This window comes from Grampus griseus (assembly GCF_964374135.1).
Source record: "Grampus griseus genome assembly, chromosome: 9".
NCBI lineage: Eukaryota > Metazoa > Chordata > Mammalia > Artiodactyla > Delphinidae > Grampus > Grampus griseus.
The window spans coordinates 37,376,415-37,399,577 of NC_139003.1; the positions used below are offsets into that span (position 1 = coordinate 37,376,415).

The 23,163-nt window shown below is 40.5% G+C and overlaps 1 protein-coding gene across 2 annotated transcripts in view; it reads left to right on the plus strand.

Annotated features, from left to right (window-relative positions):
* The first annotated feature begins 1,140 nt into the window (after positions 1 to 1,140).
* The window catches only part of IMMP2L (inner mitochondrial membrane peptidase subunit 2), a 900,746-nt gene continuing 878,723 nt past the window's right edge, over positions 1,141 to 23,163 (plus strand). The window contains exons 1-2 of one of the 2 annotated variants that reach the window (XM_082662558.1): positions 1,141 to 1,196; positions 1,728 to 1,800. The gene's annotated coding sequence lies outside the window, so the exon portion shown is untranslated. The other variant, XM_082662559.1, reaches the window with a different exon arrangement.

Genomic DNA, 23,163 nt, shown 5'->3' on the forward strand with positions numbered 1-23,163 from the left:
GATCAGACTTATCAACTCTTTTTGTATGTTTATTTACATTCCTTTATAATAAAAATCACACATACCTGTCTTTGTTGTTTTTCCACATACATTCCATTCCACACAGTCAGCTTCTGGTGGCCAGGAGCTCCATCTATTTAATTTGGGACCACTTAATTAATTATTAATATTAATTATTAGTGCCAATAGATCCCAGTCCAATTTACAAATTGGTCCCCACTGCTATTCCATGAGGGTGGTCTTCCAAGCTAAGTGTTCTTGGAATTAAGTCCTTAAGCATTAGCAGAGAAGAGCTTACCTTACAGTAATTATTTCAGTGACAAATAAGAAAAACTACAAAACTGCTACACAACCCCTTCACAGGAGAGCAATTTTATTCTCCTCAGGAGACTAATAGTTCTAGTTATCAGGACCGTTTAAGTCTCTGACTAGGTTTTTAAAACTTTAGAATTAGTTTTGAACCCAAAGTACCAGAATGTCTGGTACTTAGATTTGTATTGAATGATTTGCACAGAATAGTTTGTCAGTATCCAGAAGGATGATAAAGACAGACACAATCAAGGATATAATTGGCGAAGGGTTAAAAAAAAAAAAAGTAGTAGGTTTCACTTTCTTCGAAGGTTTTAATAACCCAGTTAAGAGTTTGTGTCATTTGAATGCAAAAGCTTAGGTATGAAATTCCAGTTTCTCCAAAGTAAAACACTTGTTCTGGGTTATTCCTTCTGGCTTGTTTAGAAGCTGTAACATCGAATAGTTTTCCCGTACCCACATTAGTAGAAAAAACGCCGAAAGGACGAGTCCAGAGGGGAGAGCCCCAATAAGTCAGCTTGCCACTGTAGCTGTGCACTCAAAACAACTGCTGGGGTCTCGGTTTCCTCATCTGTAAAACAAGGGGAGAGGATGAAGTCACAGTCTCACAGATTTTCAACTCTTTGTTGCCCTCTCTCAGCCATTAGTACAGCGCTGAGCTCAGGGCAAACGGTCAATAATAGCCTGCTAGGCAAGGGTTGTTTTTCATCCGTTTCAGATCCAGGCCGGGTTTTGGGCCTATCCCGCGCAGGCGTTCGGAAGTACAGCTTTACCGCTGGGGGCGGAGCTTCGCGAAGCTCCCGCGCTCCGGGGGCGGGGGCGGAGCTTGCCGCCGGCGGAGGGCGGAACCCACGCGGGGACTTCTCTTGGGCAGAGCTGCGCAGCGGGTGCGGAGGGCGGGGGTTTGGGGGCAGGTAGGGGGCTGTGAGGTTGGCTGGGGTGGGCAGGTGGGGTGCCGCTGCCGACCCTTGGTGGCCCCCAGGGCTTGGGCCCCTCAGCCCGGAGTTAGCCCCAGAGGGGACGAGTGTTGCTGGGAGGCGGAGGGCTGCTTGGCCGCGAGTCCTGTGGTGACCGCGAGCATGTGTGCGGGCGCGTGTTTATCTGAGGCCCCCGCGGGGCGGCCAACCCCGGACCCCTCCTCCTTCCGCCAACGCGGGTAGGAAACCGGAGCTCAGAGACCGGGACGCCAGGCCTGGAGGCGACGCGCTCCTCCCCGCTGGCCAGGCGCCCCTAGGTCGCGCCCTCTCTTCGTGCCCCCCACCAGAGGGGACAACTCCGGCCCAAGTCCTGGCCGAGAGGGAGCGCTGTGGAGACGCGCTGCCTTCTGTCTGGACACGTTGGGCGAGTGGTGGGAGTTCCAGAGGCTTGAATGTCAGGGTTTTAAAACACGTGTTTGTCTCTGTCATTTTTACTTTTAGGGTTTTGGCCAAATTGGGCGAGGGCACAAAGTAACCACTTACCCCTTCTCACCGAGGAGGAACGGGAGAAAGGGTAAGTAAGGAATGGTTAGGGGTGGAAGGAGCTAGGACTTTATCCTGAAAGAGAGCGAGCCAGAGAGAGAAGGTCTAGATCCAGAACTGCCCTTGGATCTTGGGGCCAAATTGTACGTTTTCAGCAGGAACCTAAGGCCCACCTTCAAGGGTCACAGGCTCCAAGTCGAAGAGGTTTTTATTTTCAGGTGTTTTGGAGTCCGTAAGTTGGCTGGGACTTTGACAGCTGGCATAGGTCCCTTTTAGCCACTTGACCTGGCAGAAAACTGTCATTACCCTTCACCTCTCGGTAGTTGTCTGTCTTGTAGTTGTCCTGTAGTTGTCTGCCTCAGGCCCCCATCTCTTAGCTAACTTGGAATAATCTCTGAGACTGTGAAATTAAAGCATCATGACTGTCCTTGATAATGAACAGGAACCCCTCCAAGGATCTTTACATTTTAAAAGGGGACTCCTGTAAAAATCCTTTAGGACTCCAAAGCATAAAGTTAATAACATGTTACAAGTGTTGAAGTTCTTTTGGGATCTTCTCTTAAGCTCATAGAGAAAGGTATTTTGGGAGGGAGAAATGACCAGACTGGGCATTTTCTTCTTGACTTTCCCTTTGATACCTCCTCACCAGCATTCTTTTCACTTCTGAAACGTTGCCAAACAGCATATTGAAGTCTTTGAAGGTTTGCTGTGATTTTTCAGTGTGGGCTCTTTTAACAGTTCTTCTCTGGAACTTTTCCATGATCCCTCCCACCCCTAGTATTAGTGAAATGAGACACAACTGCTCTCAGAAGTTTGGAAACACCTTATGCATCCTCTGTGTCCCATATAAAGAAATGTTTTGAATTAGTTAAAACTCAGGTAAGCCACAGGCAAGGATTTTGTAAATCACATTCTTGGATACTTACACAGGAAAACTGGAATTGCCCTCCATGGCATCTTGACATTGTCTGCCTGTGTCCTGAATCTTTATTATTTGTGTGTGCTCAACTGGCAGATGGCCACATAACTTCATTTCTGAAAAAAACAGGAAATAGTTGTTTATTGGTGATAGGTTCATTTATTGATTCAATAGATATTTTTTTTTTACCAGAGTGCTGAGCACTTTGATGTGAGTAAGGTGGTGAGAATGAGGAGACTGTTGGAGATGACCATTTGGGGGCAGGCCTTTTACCGGTTTTCTGTGGTTTTTCTGAATAGTTAAGTGTTAATGTAGAAGACATTCACTGTACTGCTGATGGTGGTTGCAGTGGTGTGGGAGAACAGCGTTATTTCCTGCCTTACTGATACTTTCAGAAATGAACGTTCAAGGATGACTGACCATGGTGATTTGTGTCCTGTAGTAAAGTTATAGTCATTTTCCAGTGTAATAAATGTATTGAACCAGCATTATAATTAGATGAGGATAATTTTTTGAATTGTTCCAGAAAAATGACCTACGATTAGAAAGCATGGACAATGTTAAGGATGATGCACTTAGGAAAATAAATGCTAAAGTAGGCTGTGCACTTGTGTGGGTTTCTTTATATTTAGCCTCACTTTTTTTTGTTTCTTTTAATTTTTAAATTTATTTTTGTAATTTAATTTATTGGAGTATAGTTGATTTAAAATGTGTTAATTTTTGCTGTACAGCAAAGTGAATCAGTTATACATATACATATATCCACTTTTTTTTTAGATTCTTTTCCCATATAGGTCATTACAGAGTATTAAGAGTTCCCTGTGCTATACAGTAGGTCCTTATTAGTTATCTGTTTTATATATAGTAGTGTGTATATGTCAATCCCAATTTTTTTTTTTTGACCCTGCTGAGTGGCTTGCGGGGTCTTAGTTCGCTGACCAGGGATTGAACCCCAGGCCCCCGGCAGCAGAAGTGCTGAGTCCTAACCACTGGACTGCCAGGGAATTCTCATAACCTCTTTTTTTTTTTAAATTGAAGTGAAACAAGTTGTCTTTTTTTGGTTACAAAAGTTATATAAGGTAAAAAAAAGTTACTTAAAATTAAATCTTGCAAGGTTATAAAAGGTAGAATGTGAGTCTCATCTGAAATCAGTCTCAGACGACCACTGCTGGGTAAAAATGGTAGGTTTCTGCCTTTTACCTTCATATTCTTGGCTATTTACCTCTGCTCTTTGTTCCACTCCAAATCCTGTGTGGAAGTAGCATGCCTTTTATAGTCTTTCAGATATGGATGTGAATCCTGACTCTTCTTATATTAGCTCTGCGACTGTAGGCCAGTTAAAACTTCTTTACCCCTAACTTCTCATCTATCAAGAGAGAACAATGAGTATACTAAAAAGAAAGTGTAAAAACAGTGCCTGGTACACAGATACTGTTAACTTCCCTTCCTGTTTCTCTGTCGGGTCACCCACTTTCTTTTGATCTTGCTTGTGATTGTGGAAAGCATTCTAGTACTTACTTTCCTAAAGGTGCTAAGCTTCCTGGGTATTTGCATTTTCACAGGTGATCACCTTTTCTGTCTGATCCTAGAATTTCTGGGACAAGGACTGACACCTGATTCCCTCTATCAGATCATTCCACAGCGGAAAGAGTGTCAGCTTGAAAAGTGAAGAGGAAGGGTTTCCATAATGTGTTTAAAAAGCTCTGACGCTGTTCCCACAGTGAGAAAGACATACTACCACATTTAGCTGAGTGTTTAAAGTTAGGATTTTTATTTCAGAAATGTCTTTGGTTTATAAGAATTACAATAAAAATTCTGATGCTTCATGTCCAAACTGTCATGATTTTGCCAAGTCGTGGGTTTAATATACAGCTAAGCTGTGTATTTAGTGTAGCTAATACTGTTCTGGAAGCCAAGAAAGACAAGTCCACAGACATCTGATTTCACACCAGACATCTGGCTTCACTTTGCTAAAGACTACATTTTGTCAGTAGATTACAGGCAATCAGCTGTACTGCTGTAGTTTGTGGCATTTCTATCATAAGCTGCAGTCTGTAGGATTTAGTATGATGTTTTATTCAAATGACAGCACACTGTAAATGAGCACCTGGTCAGATAAGCATATTTCCCACAGGTGTCTTCTAGTGTCATGGTTCTTACAAGTTAACAAGGTGAAATAGTTTCTATCCTTGGTGATTTTTTGTGGAAGAAAATATTCTTAAGGAAAAGCCTCACTTAAGAACTCCTTGTATTCCTCAAATTTTCAAGACCACTTTTGTTTGTCATGTTGAACAAATAAAATAACAAATAGCATTTAGATTTCCAGGCCAGGACTCCAAAGCTTTCCTAACTCATTGTGTGCCTTTGTGTATTAGTGATACTATAGACTGTAACCAACACTTATAATAGTGTTTTGGAGAATAATGTATTCTGAGTTGCAACCTAGAATGGCTGGACCACATCTCTCCATTTTGAGGTGGTCAGGGGTGTAGAAATACTCTGGAGAAATATTCCTGGGTTCTTGGGCCAGTTCTGTCATTGCTGTGTGACCTTGGACACAAATTCCCATCTGTAAAATGGGGTACTAATTATAAATGATTATTGTGAGATTTAGGGAGTGTTTTTTTTTTTTTGCCTCACCTCGGAAATGCAGGATCTTAGTTCCCTGACCAGGGATAGAACCTGCACCCCCTGCTGTGGAAGCATGGAGTCTTAACCACTGGACTGCAGGGAAGTCCCAGTGAGTGTTCTTAAAGTAGCACAATGCCTGGTACGAAATAGGTTCTCAGTAAATAGCACTTTCATTTTCTTTCCTCTAGGTCCTGGCCACGAGAACAAAGACTTCCCCTCTCTTATATCCCAGGCTTGTGGCTCCAGCTGGAGGGAATTACCCACTGAAGCTGGGACTTGGTAGTGGGGCTGGGAAAGGGGTATGGAGAATCATGACAAAGGGGAGGAGTGGTGAACTGAGAGAGGAAGGTGCCAGTGTTTTGCTTAGTCCATGGACTCAGGTTGATGAATTACTTGACTCAGAGAAAGAACCACCTTTATCTCTGACCTTTCTGCTAATCTTTTGTCAGCTGCTCCCTTGGAGACTCTTAGCTCCTTATTGCCTGCTTAGTCCAATGACAGATTTTCTCTTTGTCACCTTTGTACTATGTTAATAACCATATGTTTCTATTTTTTAATGGGTGGGACTTAATAATAGATGTCTGTACTTCCTTAAGATCTGGATTCTTTTTCTATACTTAAAGTTCTGTTGATCTTTTTTCCTTTCATTGGCCTACAGTTCATACATTAATTCCTTTTTAAAATTTTCTGTATGCTGTGTGCATTGAACTAGTGCTGAGGATAGAAAGTTGAAAAGTTACTTTCCTTGACCAAGGAGCTTACAGTCTATAGGACAGTGGACATCTTGACCAACAGTTCAAATATTGTGTGCTATTTGCTCTAATGGAGATACCTACACATGCAAAACAAGCCTAGCAGAAGCTCTTGATCCCTGACAGGAATGCCAGAGAAGGGCTTTAGCCGTGGTTGTTTGAGCTGAGTCTTGACAGCTGAGTAGGATTGGGCAGGGTGACAAGCAGCACAGAGCATTTCCAGGTGGAGCTAATAACATGAATAGTCGTGTGGTATTATGAGAGCACAGTGTGTTCTGGGAACCGTAGGCAGGTCATTATATTAGAGTGTGAAGGGCAAAGTCAGGAGTGAAAGGAGATGAAAGTAGAAAGCTAATTCAGGGCGCATTTCCCATCCCATGTGTTGTAGTGAGCCACTGAAGAAATGTCAATGGCCCGAAAGATCACCCTGAAAGCAGTGTGCTGGGTAGCTTGGGGTCCAGTGGGGTGGGGATGGGGTAAGATTGGGGGCCGGAGTGGACAGTGCAATTACTGTGGATGACAGGAGGTTGAGAGCACAAAGGCAGAAGTAGTAGGGGTGCTCAGAAGTGAGAATGTGTAGGAGAATATCTAGCAGGAGGGAGAGCTGGCTGGTCTTTGCGACTGTTTGAATGTGAAGGGAATGGGAGAGTGAGGCTGACTAGAATGCCTGCCAGGTTTCTGGGTAGTGGGAGGGAAAAGAGAAGAGGAAGCAGATCTGAGGGGGAAGGTGATAGTTCAGATTTGGACACGTTGTGTTTAACGTGCTTGTGGGGCATGTCATTGGTGAGTTGGAGGCATCTAGGGAGCAGTTGATAAGGTCTTGGAGCGTCACAAGAGCTGGGGAGGCTGGAGATACAGATTTCTGAGTGCTTGCCACATGGAGAGTGGTTGAAGGCATGGGTAAGGATAAAAGTGCTCAGAGGAACTGCATAGAAAGAGAAGAGAAAAAGGCTGAAAGTAAGTCCTAGAGGATATTAACATTTTAGGGACAAACCAAGAAAAAGAAAGATGTAAGGATGCTGAAGGAGAGTGGCCAGAGAGGCTGGGAGAAAAGAGAAAGCAAAACTTTTCAGGTTCTGGGCAGAGTAAACTGCCCTGGGTGAAGGGGTAAACAGGAGGGGAGGGAGTGGGGCTAGAGTAGATAGGCCTGGGTTCTTTCTCAGAGCTTCTGGCTTCATTGGTCTTCAGTTCAGAATTTTAAAAGCTCTGTCGAAAATACGAAAATATGGTTGCCTGTAATCAGTGTTCTTAGTCACACCTTCTTGTGAATGAAAATCAAGTTGTCCCTTTGCCTAATCTCTTGCTTAAAAAAAAATTCATACCTGATCTTACCTTCGGGTATCTCATTTTACCCCATTTATCCTATTCTTTCTTGGCCTAGGGTTCCACTGCTGTCTTGCTCTCAACATGTCTGGCCTTTTTGCATACATTATGAGAAGTTGAAAAATTTCAGAAGAGTGTCTACTAGGAGGCCAAGGCGGAAATAACCATACCAAACATAAAAAAACAAAAACAAAAACCATACAATTCAGCAAATACTTTTTAATATCTACTATCTATCTTCAAGGCTCTGGATACAAAGATATATAAATGGGAAGGATGAATAATATAGGGACCCTACCGTTAAGGAGCCCTCAGGCCAGTAAGAGAAATGGATGTGTAAATAAATGCCTTGTGCAGTATGTGCTATTTAGAGGTAGAGTTCAGGGTAAGATGGATGCCGAAAAATGGGCTTATTTTGGGTGATCCTGAAGGCTTCATGGAGGAGGTGATGCTTGAGTTAAAGCTTGCAGTGGAGTTAAGGTGTGGGGTGATGGGGTTCAGGGAGAGGAATCAGGGGAATAAAATATTCCTTGGTGGCTCCATGAAAGCAGCAGAATGGGTTTGAGTTTCCCATCTCTTCTTCCTTCTTGTTCTGCTTCGTTTATTGCAAGGTATCTTTGTCTTAGGGGATAAGGATGTTTTAGCTAACATGTAGGGATATCCACAGTTTCTCCCTTTGTGGCATAAACTTTCTGTGAATTTATCACTACTGGTTTATTATGTATTAGATGGCTAAAACAGACCAAAGCAATTAAATCAGAATTTCTGGGGGATGATGTCCAGGTATGGGTAATTTCCAAAGTGCCCTAAGCATTCAGAGTAGAGAACCACTGGCTAAAACATGGTACAGAAGAAAAGTGTCAGGTTTGGGGCTAAAAAAATTGTAGGTTGAATTCTTGCAATTCCTTTTAATAATAATGTGTCCTTAGTTAAGTTACATTTACATGCAGATGTGGTTGTAACAGTGAAATGTTCCATTGACTTTCTCTAGGAGTAGACAGACTAAGAGCTAGCCACCTTGTCCTGCAAGATAGTAACCATTTTATGGATGGGACTTAAGATTTCACCATCATGAGCATTTTGATACTATATTTTACTATGTTTGTGTAATGCTAAAAGTTGAAGACTTAAAGCAAAAAAGCAAATCCTTAAAGAAACAATGAGCAGTGGAACTTTTCGTAGTGTGACATATTAATTCTGTTTAAAATTACACAAATGTTTATTGTGATTAAGGTTGTAAAGTGTATAAATATCCTCAATGTCAATAATATAATTGTTTAGTGTTAACATGCTATAAATATGTTAGGTTTTTATTTTCAAAATCTGTACACTTAAAAAAACCCCAGAATTCTTTCAGAAGATAGTAAAAACCCCAAAAAGTACCATGAAGAGTCACAAATTCAATTATATTGCAGGTCTCATCATGTCTGTTAAGTATGCGGCGACATGTGCTGTATCTCTGTGCTGTGGAAAGCCTGGTGTGTTAGTGCCGGTCGTGTAATCGTATAGAAATGATCATTCTTACAGTATTATAACTTATTTTACTTGAGAAGTGGTGTCACTTAATGACAAGGAAACTGAATCTAAAGCCTAGAGACTAGGTTCCCGACGTGGTTTAAGTGCTAACTCCTATGTGGTAGTAGGTAAGTTAGCCTCTCTGAGCCTTTTATGTAAAATCTGGATGCATTTGTTCTCTGTTGCTTTGTACCATATCGAAAACTTTGTGGCTGAAAACAACAGTAATCGTTTATTATCTCATGGTTGCTATGGGTCCGCAATTCAGGTGGTTCTGGCTCAGGGTCCTGTGAGGTTGTCAGCAGATACCAGGTGGAGGTGCAGTTAGTGGAAGGTGTGCCTGGGGCTAAAAGATTCAGTTCCATAGTGGCTGGCAAGTCGGTGCTGGCAAGTTGGTTCCTCTCCACGAGCTGTCCTCACTCAGGCTTCCCCAGAGTCCCATACCAAGAGACCAAGTTCTCTTCAGTGTCCTGCAGCACCTTTACCCTAGCGCTGGGTACTTTGTTGGTGCTTACTTGGTATTTACTGAACTGAGTTGGATCCCTGGTGAAACTCCAGCCTTTGTGCCTCCCCTGAAACTTTAGATACAGAAGGTTGATTTTTGCTCAGGTGGTGGTGGTGGTGATGGTGGTGACTCCTGCCAGAACCATTCTTAAGCCTGTCTTATGGGTCCCTGTTTTGCCACTGGAGTCCTGAGCCTCTCCCAAATGACTCAGGTGTTTGGGTCTGCTAGTGCTTAGCCCTGCCTCGTCTTTGATGAACAGAGCAAACAAGCACACACACCCCCCGCAGTGGTTCCGTGTGACTGTTTCAAGATCTCAGTGAACTCCTGCTCAGTTTGGTAACTCATAGCGTGTTTCTGACGTCTGAGATTAAAAATACCTAGAAGATAAAAATGTACGTCTTTCTTCCATGTAATATATCATAAAAATTAAAATTTTGCAATTTTATCCAAAACTTTATTCTGAGAGCCAGGTCTTTGTAATGGCACTTTGACACACACACTTTTATGTATCTTTCTGTTGAAAAATGTTTATAGCATTTACGGTCAACTTTTGAAAAATCATCTTGCTTGTGGCCGGAGGACACATTTTAAACACATTATCAAGTTCTAGTTTTGGAATCATGTTCAGCAAAGACATTTTTTAAAGAAGGGAAATGCTTGTAATATCATGTTTTGTATTTTAGGACAATTTAATTTCATATGATTTTCGCATTATGTAGACCAGTAAGTTCAGAGCATCTCAGGATTGTTTTCTCCTTTCTGTGCTCTCTTGTGGATTTTTCTGCAGATTTCCCTCTTTCGGAATTCTTTACCTTCTTAGCCACTACCTTCCTTCTGCATCTGTTGTCTATACTTAATTTTCTCCGTGTCTTTGGACTTAGTCTACCAATGTCATGTTAGATGCTGAGCAGGCTACGAGTGCAGAGCAGGATTGGGAGGAGTGGTGGGTGTGTGAGGCAGAATGTCTCTGGAGGTTAGGGTTGATGGCCAAGGGTGTTCTTTTCTAAACAGGTGAAAGTGCACCTCTGAAGCAATGACTGAACAGATTAGAGTTGCCACAGATAATTTACCTTAATTTTTAAAATATACTTTATTTTTTGGAGTAGTTTTAGGTTTACAGCAAAATTGAGTGGAAGGTACAGAGATTTCCCACATGCTCTCCACCCCTACCCATGCAGAGCCTCTCCCATTATCAACATTACTTCCCAGAATGGTACATTTATTACAATTGATAAACCTACATTGACACATCATTATGCCTAATGCTCATAGTTTACATTAGGGTTCACTTTTTTTATAATTTAAATTTATTTATTTATTTTTTTAATTTTTGGCTGTGTTGGGTCTTAGTTTCTGTGCGAGGGCTTTCTCTAGTTGCGGCAAGTGGGGCCCACTCTTCATTGCGGTGCGTGGGCCTCTCACTATTGCGGACTCTCTTGTTGCGGAGCACAGGCTCCAGACGCGCAGGCTCAGTAGTTGTGGCTCACGGGCCTAGTTGCTCCGCGGCATGTGGGATCTTCCCAGACCAGGGCTCGAACCTGTGTCCCCTGCATTGGCAGGCAGATTCTCAACCAGTGCGCCACCAGGGAAGCCCCTAGGGTTCACTCTTGGTGTGTACGTTCTGTGGGTTTGGACAAATGTGTAATGTCATGGATTCACTATTATAGTATCATACAGAGTAGTTTCACTGCTCTAGAGATCCATTGTGCTCTACCCATTCATCAGTCTTTCCTAATCCTTGGCAACCACAGATCTTTTTACTGTCTGCATAGTTTTGCCTTTTCCAGAATATCATGTACTTGGAATACACACACACACACACACACACACACACACACACATATACATATGTATGCCTGAATTTTTAGTTTGCCTGTGGTACCAGATTATTTACTAAGCATTTTGGTATTTTTCCAAGAGCTTATTTGTTTAATAGTTACTTTAATAAGAGTTTTATTAGTGTCAGATTAAGATACTAAATACCTATTATTTGGTTTGTTAAGTATTAACAATTTAGTGTTATTATCTAAGAGTAGTTTGAAGCACTTTATAAACTAATTAGCTTGTGTTTTTAATGAGTCTATTTTTTATGGGTAAGAGAAGTACTATAATCTGAACAAATGGGTTATGAAAACACATTAGAAGATTAATAGTTTGAGGCATATCTGGTGTATATGGCTGCATGACATTAATACTCTAAACATTTTATTAAAACTATTATTTTGAAATTAAAAAATAGGCATTAAATGTAAATTTCTAGACATTAAAGTGGTGATGTATAGTGACAAAAATATGGAATGGGGTTATGAAGACTTTTTATTCAAGTGCTAGCTCTACTATCAGCTATGTGAACATGAACTTTTGGTCTCTGAGTTTCATTTTCCTTTTGGGAAAATGGAGATTAAAGTGTACCTCATTGGTTAATTTTGAGGACTGTGTATGTAAGCTGTTTATTTGAAACCTATGTAAATTTTAACTCATTACAAAGAAATGTGAAGAATTATTTGGTTAATGAGTCATACTTGGTTACTGTCTCCAACTTAAATTTTTTTTTCTTTTTTTTTTAGTTTTGTAGAAGAGTCCTCAAGGGAAATAATGATTTGGGGTTAAGAAGGTAGTACTTCTGAAAAGATGCTTATTTATCTGTGCCTGGGGGCGGGTGCGGGGAACTGCATTTTTTTAATCTGAATTTATCTTACTGATTAAGCCTGCTTGTGTCTTCTTATGAAAGGTGTACATTTTGGGATATTCTGCTTGTGTGCTTGGCTCCTAATCATATTTATTACCTAGCTGCCAACTTGAAATGTTAGTCCTCCTTCCAAAAGCATGAATTATAGTGTCACATTCTGTATAGAGTCAGAGACACATTATTTCCTGGTTATGGTGAGAAAAACCTGGATTCTAAAGCTCTTATGACCAGGCTCTGTGTGGTTGAAGCCACTAGGGCAGGGTAGAGTTTGGTAGAGAGATTCTGGGGGGAGAGCGTAAAAATAGTCCTGTGAAGTTGAAATCCTGAGGCAGTTGGTGTATTGAATATAATCCTAGTTTTCAATCAGAATGTCCCCCTCTTTTATAATACGTAGACCTGTGGTCAGTGACATTCTAATGAATTAAAATTATAGAAAACTTTACACTTCTGAGTTTGAGAATGCTCAAGAGAGCTTAATTAATACAAGACAAAACTGTAATAGTCATTTCCTGTCAGGACAGTTGATATCTTTATTATATTGTAATCTCAACTTTTTGTGTCTCTACTAATGTACAATATTTTAAGAGGATTAATCTGACAAGTGTATAGGATCAGTTGGAAGGTAGAGGGAGTAATGAAAAGTAGACCAGTTGGGAAGCTGTAATTTACTTACAAGGTAGTGAGGATTTTCACTATGATAATTGTGGGAATAGAAAGTAAGAAATGCACAGAAACCATAAAAGAGAAGAATAGTGAAACTTGACTATATTAAAATTCTGCACTGCCAAAAACAGATTAAAAAAACTATATCAAAAAGCAAAGGCAGGGCTTCCCTGGTGGCGCAGTGGTTGAGAGTCTGCCTGCCAATGCAGGGGGCACGGGTTCGAGCCCTGGTCTGGGAAGGTCCCACATGCCACGGAGCAACTAGGCCCGTGAGCCACAGCTACTGAGCCTGTGCTTCTGGAGGCTGTGCTCCGCAACGAGAGGCTGCGACAGTGAGACGCCCGCACACCGCGATGAAGAGTGGCCCCCGCTTGCCGCAAATAGAGAAAGCCCTCGCACAGCAACGAAGACCTGACACAGCCAAAAATAAATAAATAAATTTATTTAAAAAAAAAAAAAAAAAGCAAAGGCAAACTAGGATGATTTGCAATTCATATCATAGGAAAAGGGCTAATTTCATAAATATATTAATTCATATAATTGGAAAATTCATACTGTAGGAAAAGGGCTAATTCATAAATATATTGAAAATAACAACTCTGGGAAAAAGACCAACAATCAGAAAAATGGACAAAGATATGAAAGGATATGAAAGGCAGTTCATAAAAGAGAAATGCAAAATAAAACTTCAGTGAATACTCATTTTTCAACCTATCAAATTGGTAAAGAAACAAATTTTGAACACATGAGGTGTTACTAAGGGTATGGGAAAATAGACAATGTCATTATTGCTAATGGATGTAGGAATTTTTGTAGTTTTTGTTGAGACCAATTTAGAAATAGTTATCAAAACTTAAAATACACATATTATTTGATCCCCCTACCAGAATTTAACCCACAAATCTTGTACTTATGTGAAATAATGTATATTTAAGGATATTCTTGGCAGCAATTGGAAACAAGTGCTCATCCTTAGGGGACTGGATAAATAAATTATGGTACATGTAGTGAAATATTTAGTGGTTGTTAAAAAGAATAAAGCAATTTATGTACACTGAAATGGAATAATTATTAAGTCAAAAAGGCAAGGTACAGAACAGTGGGTATTAGGTTATTTTGGAGGAGACTAAATTAAGATATGTATTTTCTTGTATATGCACAGAGTATCTCTGGAGGGAGTTATAAGAAAATGGAAAATGCCTCTGGGGGTTGAAACTTGGTGGCTGGATAACAGGGATGGGAAGGAGTTTCATTTTCCACTGTATACCCCTTTTTGGATATCCTGAATTTTGTATTATACCCCCCGACCCCCTCCAAAAAAAAAAAACCTAAAAAAGGAAGAAACATCTTCGACTCAAAATATATTTCTGTAATACTTATAGCCAACTCTGAAAAATTAGGGAATAGAAAAGTGAATTAAAAAAGAGCTCTGGGGCTTCCCTGGTGGCGCAGTGGTTGAGAGTCCACCTGCCAATGCAGGGGACACGGGTTCGTGCCCCGATCCGGGAAGATCCCACATGCCGCGGAGCGGCTGGGCCCGTGAGCCATGGCCGCTGAGCCTGCGCGTCTGGAGCCTGTGCTCCGCAACGGGAGAGGCCACAACAGTGAGAGGCCCGTGTACCACACACACACAAAAAAAAGAGCTCTGGTTCATATATCTGATGAGGGGTTAATATCCAGAGTATATAGAAATTCTTACAACACAACAACAAGCACAAACAGTCCAATTAAAAATTGAGCAAAGGACCTGAAGAAACATTTCTTCAAAGAAGATATATAAATGGCTGATAAGCACATGAGAAGCTCAAAATCACTAATCATTAGGGAAATGCACGCTTGTTAGGATGGCTATTATTAAAAAACATAGAAATTAACAAGTGTTGGTGAGGATGTGGAGAAATTGGAAAATTTGTGCACTCTTAGTGAGAATGAATGCTACAGGTGCTTTGGAAGGCAGTTCCTCAAAAAAATGAAAATGTTTCCATATGATCCAACAGTTCCACTTCTGGGTATATGCCCTAAAGAATTTAAAGCAAGATCTCGAAGACCCATGTTCATAGCAGCACTATTCAAAATAGCCAGAAGGTGGGAGCAACCCAAGTGTCCATGGGCGGATGAATGGATAAACAAAATGTGGTATATGCACACAGTGGAATTTTATTCAGTCTTAAAGAGGCAGGAAATTCTGACACATGCTGCAGATGGATGAACCTTGAGGACATTATGGTAACCAAAATAAGTCAGTCATGAGAAGACAAATACTATATGATTCCATTTATATGAGGTACCTAGAATAGTCAAATTTATAGACACAGAAAGTAGAAAGTTGGGTGCCAGGGGCTGGATAGGAGGGAATTGGAGGAGGTGTTGCTTATTGGGTAAAGAGTTTCAGTTTTGCAAGATGAAGAGTTGTGGAGATTGGTTACAGAACAATGTGAATATACTTATCACTTGAACTGTATACTTAAAAATGGTTAAGACTGGGGCTTCCCTGGTGGTGCAGTGGTTGAGAGTCTGCCTGCCGATGCAGGGGACACGGGTTCGTGCCCTGGTCCGGGAAGATCCCACATGCCGCGGAGCGGCTGGGTCCGTGAGCCATGGCCGCTGAGCCTGTGTGTCTGGAGCCTGTGCTCCACAACGGGAGAGGCTACAACAGTGAGAGGCCCGTGTACCGGAAAAAAAAAAAAAAAAAAAGGTTAAGACAGTAAATTTTATACCATGTGTACTTTACCACAATTAAAAGAGATAATATAACTCCACCCCCACAACCCTGTGATATGGAGGTAGGGAAGATGAATATGTAAATAAATATCTGTGATTCAGAATATAATCTGTGTCCAAAATGGGTATAAACAAAGCTCTGGTGTAGCACAGAATGAGATGTAGCTAAGGGAGATTGCCTATGACTTTGCACAATAGGAGGTGATATCTTGAGCTGGTGTTAGAATGCAGTACTTATGCTGTAGAGAGGATGGAAAGAAATTCTAGGCTGAAGGAGTAGCACAAGTAAAGGCAAAAAAAGGGAAGGTGAAGGACACTATCATAGAACAGAACAAGATGATGCTGGAAAAGAATCAGGATAGATTCTCAACGTCATTGAATGGTGGGTCACAGAATTTGGACTTTTTCAATGTCTAGTCATGAAAGATTTTGAATTGAGTAGTATCATGGTCTACGTTTTAGAAAGGTATATTTTTAGAAAGGATAGAGGGTCATGTGGCAGGTAAGGAGATTACTTAGGAGCCTGTTGAGATTCTGTGGACTCCTTAAATGTAGCCATTTTGCAGGATTGTGCCTTTGCTTTACCACAGTGGCCATGAATCCCTCTCTTGTCAGACAAAATTGGACAAACTCTGTGGTTGACTCTGGGAAATGAAGATGTGGTCAAAAGAGGTTCCATGGGGGCTTCCCTGGTGGCGCAGTGGTTGGGAGTCCGCCTGCCGATGCAGGGGACACGGGTTCGTGCCCCGGTCCGGGAGGATCCCACATGCCGTGGAGCGGCGGGGCCCGTGGGCCGTGGCCACTGGGCCTGCGCGTCCGGAGCCTGTGCTCCGCGACGGGGGGGGACCACAGCAGTGAGGGGCCTGTGTACCGCAAAAAAAAAAAAAAAAGAGGTTCCATGGAGTTTGTAGGAAACCTCTGTGGGCAGAGCTGACCAACCAGGCATAGCTGTTTTCTTCTTGGTCTTCTGTTAATGTTGTAAAATATGTTGTCCCTTTGCTCTGAGAGTATGAGAGAGAGAGGAGAGGGAGGGAGGGAGGGAGGGAGAGAACCAGAGCACCTGAATTCTAGGTTGAGACTTCTTTGTTGTTGGTGGTGTGTCTTATTCTGTCTCTCAGAGTAAGAGAGGCAGTTGGAGTTTTGTCTTTTTCCTACCTGAGTTTGTCTCACTCGTTTCTTGTTTGGGGGTGTAAACCACTCTCAGGCCTACTTAATCCTCTTGCTGTTTTGTTTCTTGCCAAGGTGATTCCGTCTATTTCATTCTTAGTGTTGCCGGTTACATTCCTTTCCCAGTAAAAAGCCAACGTGTATGATTTTTACATAAGTGGCATATAAACCTTCCCTCCCCAGCTGCTTTTCTCCCGTCTTGTTTTGCTTCTCCGTTAAAGTATAGCTTGAGTCCTATTTGCCCTCTACCCAGAGGCCATCTTCTTAAAGTTTTTTTCCAGCCAATGGAGCAGAATATGTTTAGTACACAAAAAGCTAAAGACATTATATTTCAAAGTTTTTCCTTAAGTAAGTCTGTGTACAATATAAATTCATTGAGCCTTATTGATTTTCTCTGTGACAGGTGAGGTATCTAATTTAGTTGCTTTGTTGATGTTTCTCTGTTTTGTCTCTTCATGCTGTAACATTGTTCTTTCACTCTTTGAATTAAAGAAATATGAACTGAATTCCTAGAGTTGATAGAAACTGTATTCAATTTTTTTTTTTTTTTTTTTGAGGTACGTGGGCCTCTCACTGTTGTGGCCTCTCCCGTTGCGGAGCACAGGTTCCGGACGCGCAGGCTCCGGACGCGCAGGCTCAGCGGCCATGGCTCACGGACCCAGCCGCTCAGCGGCATGTGGGATCTTCCCAGACTGGGGCACGAACCCGTGTCCCCTGCATCGGCAGGCAGACTCTCAACCACTGAGCCACCAGGGAAGCCCTGTATTCAGTTTTAAAGATAGAATTTGTCCTTTAGCCAGATATTAGATTGCTCAGTTTGTTTTTCCTTGAACTCTTTTTCTTCCTAATTCTCAGGTGTTAAAGGCAATGGGATATACACATCTACACCATTTAGTAAGTGGGAATGGGGTGGATTCTGAATTCATTTTTCTTGCTAATTTTTCTCTACTGCTAGGAGCGGTGCAGGAAAAAAAAATAGTCTGAGAAAAAGTATTTTCTGATCAGCTTCTATTGAAAATACTTAATCAAAGTAGTCAAAAGGGAAAGAGAGGTTCTCAAGGATTGCTACTTGATTATGAAATAAAAAAATTATGAATGGCGATTTATCTGAAGTGTGATTCTCTCGGGGAAATTTTGCCAATCCATTAGCATTGATTTGCATATCGTTACTTTTAACAAATGTATGATAGGATCTGAAGATGGAAGACTACATTTGCTCTCATTCAAAATTTAATTTTATGATAATATCGACTACCTAATTATTATCTTTGCTTAAAGTATCTTTGGCTGAGGAGTCTGGTTGGTTTGAAAATGTGCTGTTGAGACCAGTGCCTTGGGGATTAATCAAGTGTGGTCTTGTTGGCTCACAGAGAGGGCCCATCTTGGCCTTTTGCCCGATACATAGTTTTGTTCTCAAGCAAACTAATATGGGTAAATTGGGGGAGAATTAGTCATTCAACTAGGCCCTACCAGTTGCAGGAGGTGACTGGGGTAGGGTGACAGTGGTTTCATCAGTTTTGTATTTGAAAAGCAGAGTACCCTTATAGGTTATGAATGTTTAAAATATATATGATGTAACTACTACGGAAAAAGTGGTAGTTTAAAATTAATTGCAGTTTTTGTTTAAAAAATGTGGTTGAGGGCTTCCCTGGTGGCGCAGTGGTTGAGAGACCGCCTGCCGATGCAGGGGACACGGGTTCCTGCCCCCGTCTGGGAAGATCCCACATGCTGCGGAGCGGCTGGGCCCGTGAGCCATGGCCGCTGAGCCTGCGCGTCCGGAGCCTGTGCTCCGCAACGGGAGAGGCCACAACAGTGAGAGGCCCACGTACCACACACACACACAAAAAAAGTGGTTGATTTTTAAGTACTTTGTTCTGTATTTGCTTTTATATTTGCTTCAAATATTACACATGAAGATTATGCTTTAAACACTGTAAAATGTTTTTCTAGTATTAACTAAACGATTGTGGGAAATGTTACACTTTAAAGGTCACGTTGATTTTGCAGCATTTCCAATTTTACATTTTACACATATCTTTGAATTGGTTTAGCTTCTAGTTGAGTGTTTTAAAGATCTGGGTAATAAATATGGAAGGGAAATTGCAAAAGGGTACAATGCTTTGGAATGCACATATTTTCCACCTTTCTTTTGTTTCAGCAGTGAAATGTCAAATTCTAACAGGCAACTCAAAGGGCTGAAAGGACAGCAGGACAATAAGCGTTTTCAATACTTGCTAAGTCCAAAGACAACTCTAATTATATTTTTCTGTTAATTGATATGATATAGAGATTTGTACTTTTCTTCCTTTTGTATCCTTTCCCAATTTGAAAATTTATTACAAATGAATGAGACTTAAGCATTTACCTTTTATATAGTGGATTGAACTAATTGTGTATTCAGACACTTCATATAAATTGCATCTCAATGCTATAATGGCAGTTATGGAATTAATAACTCATCCTGCTCTGTGTTTACTGGGAGTGGTGAATATTTACTGGGAGTGGTGACTAACTGGGAGGCAATGGAGAATAGTACTTAAGTGTGCAGGCCACCGGCCAGAAAATCTGGACTCAGCTCTGCTGCTTAATATCTGTGTGACCTTAGGAAGATTACTCAAATACGCTGAGCATAAGTTTACATCTGCATTTAGGGATAAAAATAGAGTTAGTGTAGGGATTATTTGATGTAATTAAAATAACAAAAATGTTTATTGTAATATCATTTATATAGTGATATACTATTTTAGACAATACAAAATGAATTTTCTTCACTAGACTAAAATTTTTATTTCATTGGTTTCACAAAATTGTTTTTTTACAGTTTTTCTTTCTTTCCAGTTAATGCTTCTTTCAGAGTTTATAGATTTGATAATAATTTGTGGAAGAGTACTTTTGGCTGATTTTGTATGAGTGGCCAATCACTCTATCTCTGTTAAAAATGAAGCAAAACCTCATTGTTCTGTTAGTCAAAAATTTTTATGCAACTGTTTAATATTGGTACTAGGGTTAACAACCAAGATGTAGCAAAATGTTGGTCTAATTTTGGCCAAGGAAAAATAACATTTAAATATTTCCTGGAGGATTCAGTTACCTACATCTCACTTCTAAAACTGACCTTTTCATCTATGATTTTATCATGGCTGTTTTTGCTAGACAAGAAGAAGTGAAATTGCCACCTTCCTTTTTAATTAATTGGGTAACAAGTTACTTGGCTAGGGAAAGGTCTGTGTGTTATATGCCTAGTCTTTTTGCAGAACAAAACTACATTAGGTTCTGAAAAACTTCTTCATTATTCAAAACTGATAGATATTAATTTAAATTGCTTTGAATTTCTATATGGCTCATATATTCTTATCTAGCTCATATATTCCCCCAAATCTATCAAAATTGTTACTGGCTTTTCTTTCTAAGCCATTTACTGTAACAACCATTGTGACATTCCCTAATATCATTTGATGTTGATTAGCCAATAAAAATAAGTTTCTTACAAAATTGGAAAGGTCAGGGAATTATTCTCAGGGCCACTGAGCTATTGATTAAGTTGGAAAGAACCTATCTCGTGACCAACATGAAAATAGTTTAATTTTATTTATTATTAGTGGTGCTTCTTTGCAAATAGGGTCGTACGTGTCTTTGCTGCTGAAAGCAGGAATGTATTAGAAATTTCCCCAAGTGTGTGTGTTGTCCTGTATTATCCAATTAGCCACGCGATGTGTATTTGTTAAATGAGCACAGGTATGAAGTAAAGATCAGATGAGAAATTTAAGTGTCATCATTAGACGTGAACATACTTTCATGAATATGTTAACCTTGCAGCCAAAGTCAGAAAGGTCTTGGAGCACAGGTGCAACAATGATGATGATGGGCGGTATCACGAAAGACAGGTAATTTTAGTTCTGGGAGAAACGGGCCATTCCATGGATTTCGGATATGGAAGGAAAAGGCTTGAAGTTAGTCTCATAGAATCATAGATAGTTAGAGCAAAGAACCTTAGAGGTAGTCTACTCAAGTAGATGAAATGAATTGCCCAGTCCCTGGCATAACTAAGACTTGAATCCAAGTTTTCTGATTTCTAATTTGGTACCTAGCATGGGAAGAGGAGGAAAGGTTTAGCTCTAGAAGAGGATGGGTGCTTTGTTCTTTGGGGGTGACACATGCATGGAGGTACTTTCAGATGGATTGGGTGGCTCTCAAAACAGCCTGCTCTGGTCACCCAATTTTTCCCTTACGCTCCTGACTGTCATTTAAAGGAATGGAGTGTCTGACACAGCCATACCAAGCTGTCTTTCCATCAACATTGTAAGTGGGTATTAATATAAACCACATCTAAAATGAAACAAGCAGTCAAAAAGTATTTATTTAGCACCTGCAAATGCTCAGTAAAATTCTCATATCTTCAGGGTGTATAGGGAGGAATGAGACATGGTGCTTACCCTTTCGTGGTTTACAATCTAGTTGGAGAGAATGGACCTTCTACAAAAAGTTAACTAACAATACTGGCTGGCAAATGTGGGTGTGGCTAGTACATGCCAGAGGAGTTTGGGGGTGAAAGATGGCTCTGTAGGTCAGAGTACTCATGTAATGTTTCCTGGAAGAGGTGAAAATTAGGTTGGTTGTTCTGTTAAATTAAACAAGGAGGCCATTAGACTGAGGTAGCTCTAATGCCGTGGGGTGACCTACTTAAGCCGAAATCTAAGCCTGTAGATGCCTCAAGGTTACAAAGTTGAAACCTAAGGACCACCAGTCACCAACGGCCAACTAGGCTTTCACCTATAGCCAATCAATTATTTCCTTTCTTTGCTTCCTCCTTTCCCCTGAACTCCTCTTGGTGGAGCACTTCTAACCACTTGCAGTTCGGCACTGCCCTATTTGAATTGATTTTTGCTCAGATAAATGCTTAACATTTTAATATGCCTCAGTTTATCTTTTAATCCTGCTCAGCTCAGTAGATCTTATAAATAATTATATGTGTTCACCTCTAAAGTTTTTGGATTCACCCAACTTACTGTTACAGAGCTGGGACTTGATTGCAGGTGTTTATCAGGTGTTTTCCAGTGAGTACCATTCCACAATCCCCATGCTGGTGTGCATAGGACAGCAGAAGGTTTCTGTCTGAGAGAATCCCATTTCTCCTTCTCATCCATGAGTGTATTCATCAGCAGATCAAATTCTCCCCACTGGTCTTCTGAATGTTGCATGAAGGAGGACCCCCTGGTTTCAGTTACCTTGTTCCCCTTTTGTTTCTTGGTAAAATAGCTAAAGTTGCTAGTTAAATGTGAGTTTGGTGGGGTTTTCCATTTAAGACGATCTTTTTCCTAAGACAATATTAAAGCAAGATGAGATATTTGTTGATAGTACATGAAAATATAGCAGCAGCTGGCATTTACAGTGGGCTTTTCTGTTTTTCAATTAGATTATTTTGGTATTCTGTGTTATGAATCGTTAGCTCGAAGATTGGTACATAAATAATGCCATTAAACATTATAAGAGAAATTAATTTAGAAACAGCTGCATCAGAGAATAAATATACTTCTCAAAACTTGTTGTTTTCTCTCTACCTGGATATTTCTGTATTCAAATGGTATTTCTCATTTTAGAAATAAACCAGCCAATAAACCTGACAGAGATGAATGTACAAGAAATAAACTAGAAATATGAAAGACATTAAGGACTTGAATTATAGAGTGTGAGCCTCAATCCACCACTGATTCTTTAAGGTGGTGATTTTTAACCTTTTTCTTTTCTTCTTATTTTAGTGTAGTGAACTCTTCTTCAAGGAAAATCTTTTTTAGAATTCTATTATTAAAAAAAACAGATAAAAGCAGAGTGGCTCAGACTGAAGCAGGGAGTCGGGGCTCAAAGCTCTGCTCACTTAGTGCCTGCTCCTTTTGGCCCCTAACCCTCTAGGGAATCCTCAGGACACCATGGAGCATGGATTGAAAAACACTGCTTTTAAAGGAAAAACAAGCTAAATACTTTCTAAAAGTAAGCTGTTAATTGAAAAGAAAATTCATAATGCCTTATAGTTGAATGGGTTGTGAAAAGTTATTTGATTCTTGTTACCCATCTTTACTGCCTTTAGACATGAGTGCTGTGCTATGATTTATTGAAGAAAAAAAGCATCCCCCCCCCAAACCTCTTGAAGTTACACACACACGCACACAAATTTTTTTTTAGAAAACCACTTTCTCCATAAATATCTTCAACTACCAAGTAGAACTATCAGGTGAGAGATGGGGATAATCAGATAAACATACGCACATGCTCACGTGTGTGCACACACATACACACAATTTGTTGCATGTGATTGGGTAATGCCTTATTCTCAACCCATGCATCCCCAACATCCATCACATTCTGAATCTAATGTTTAGATAGTTTACATGGACAGGAAATTTTGGTAATTCTTTAATTACCAAAATCGTTAATTAAAGAATTATTTTTAGTAATGTTATTGGAAATGTTTTGTTAATTTCATTAATAACACTGTATTGAATATTGAACACTTC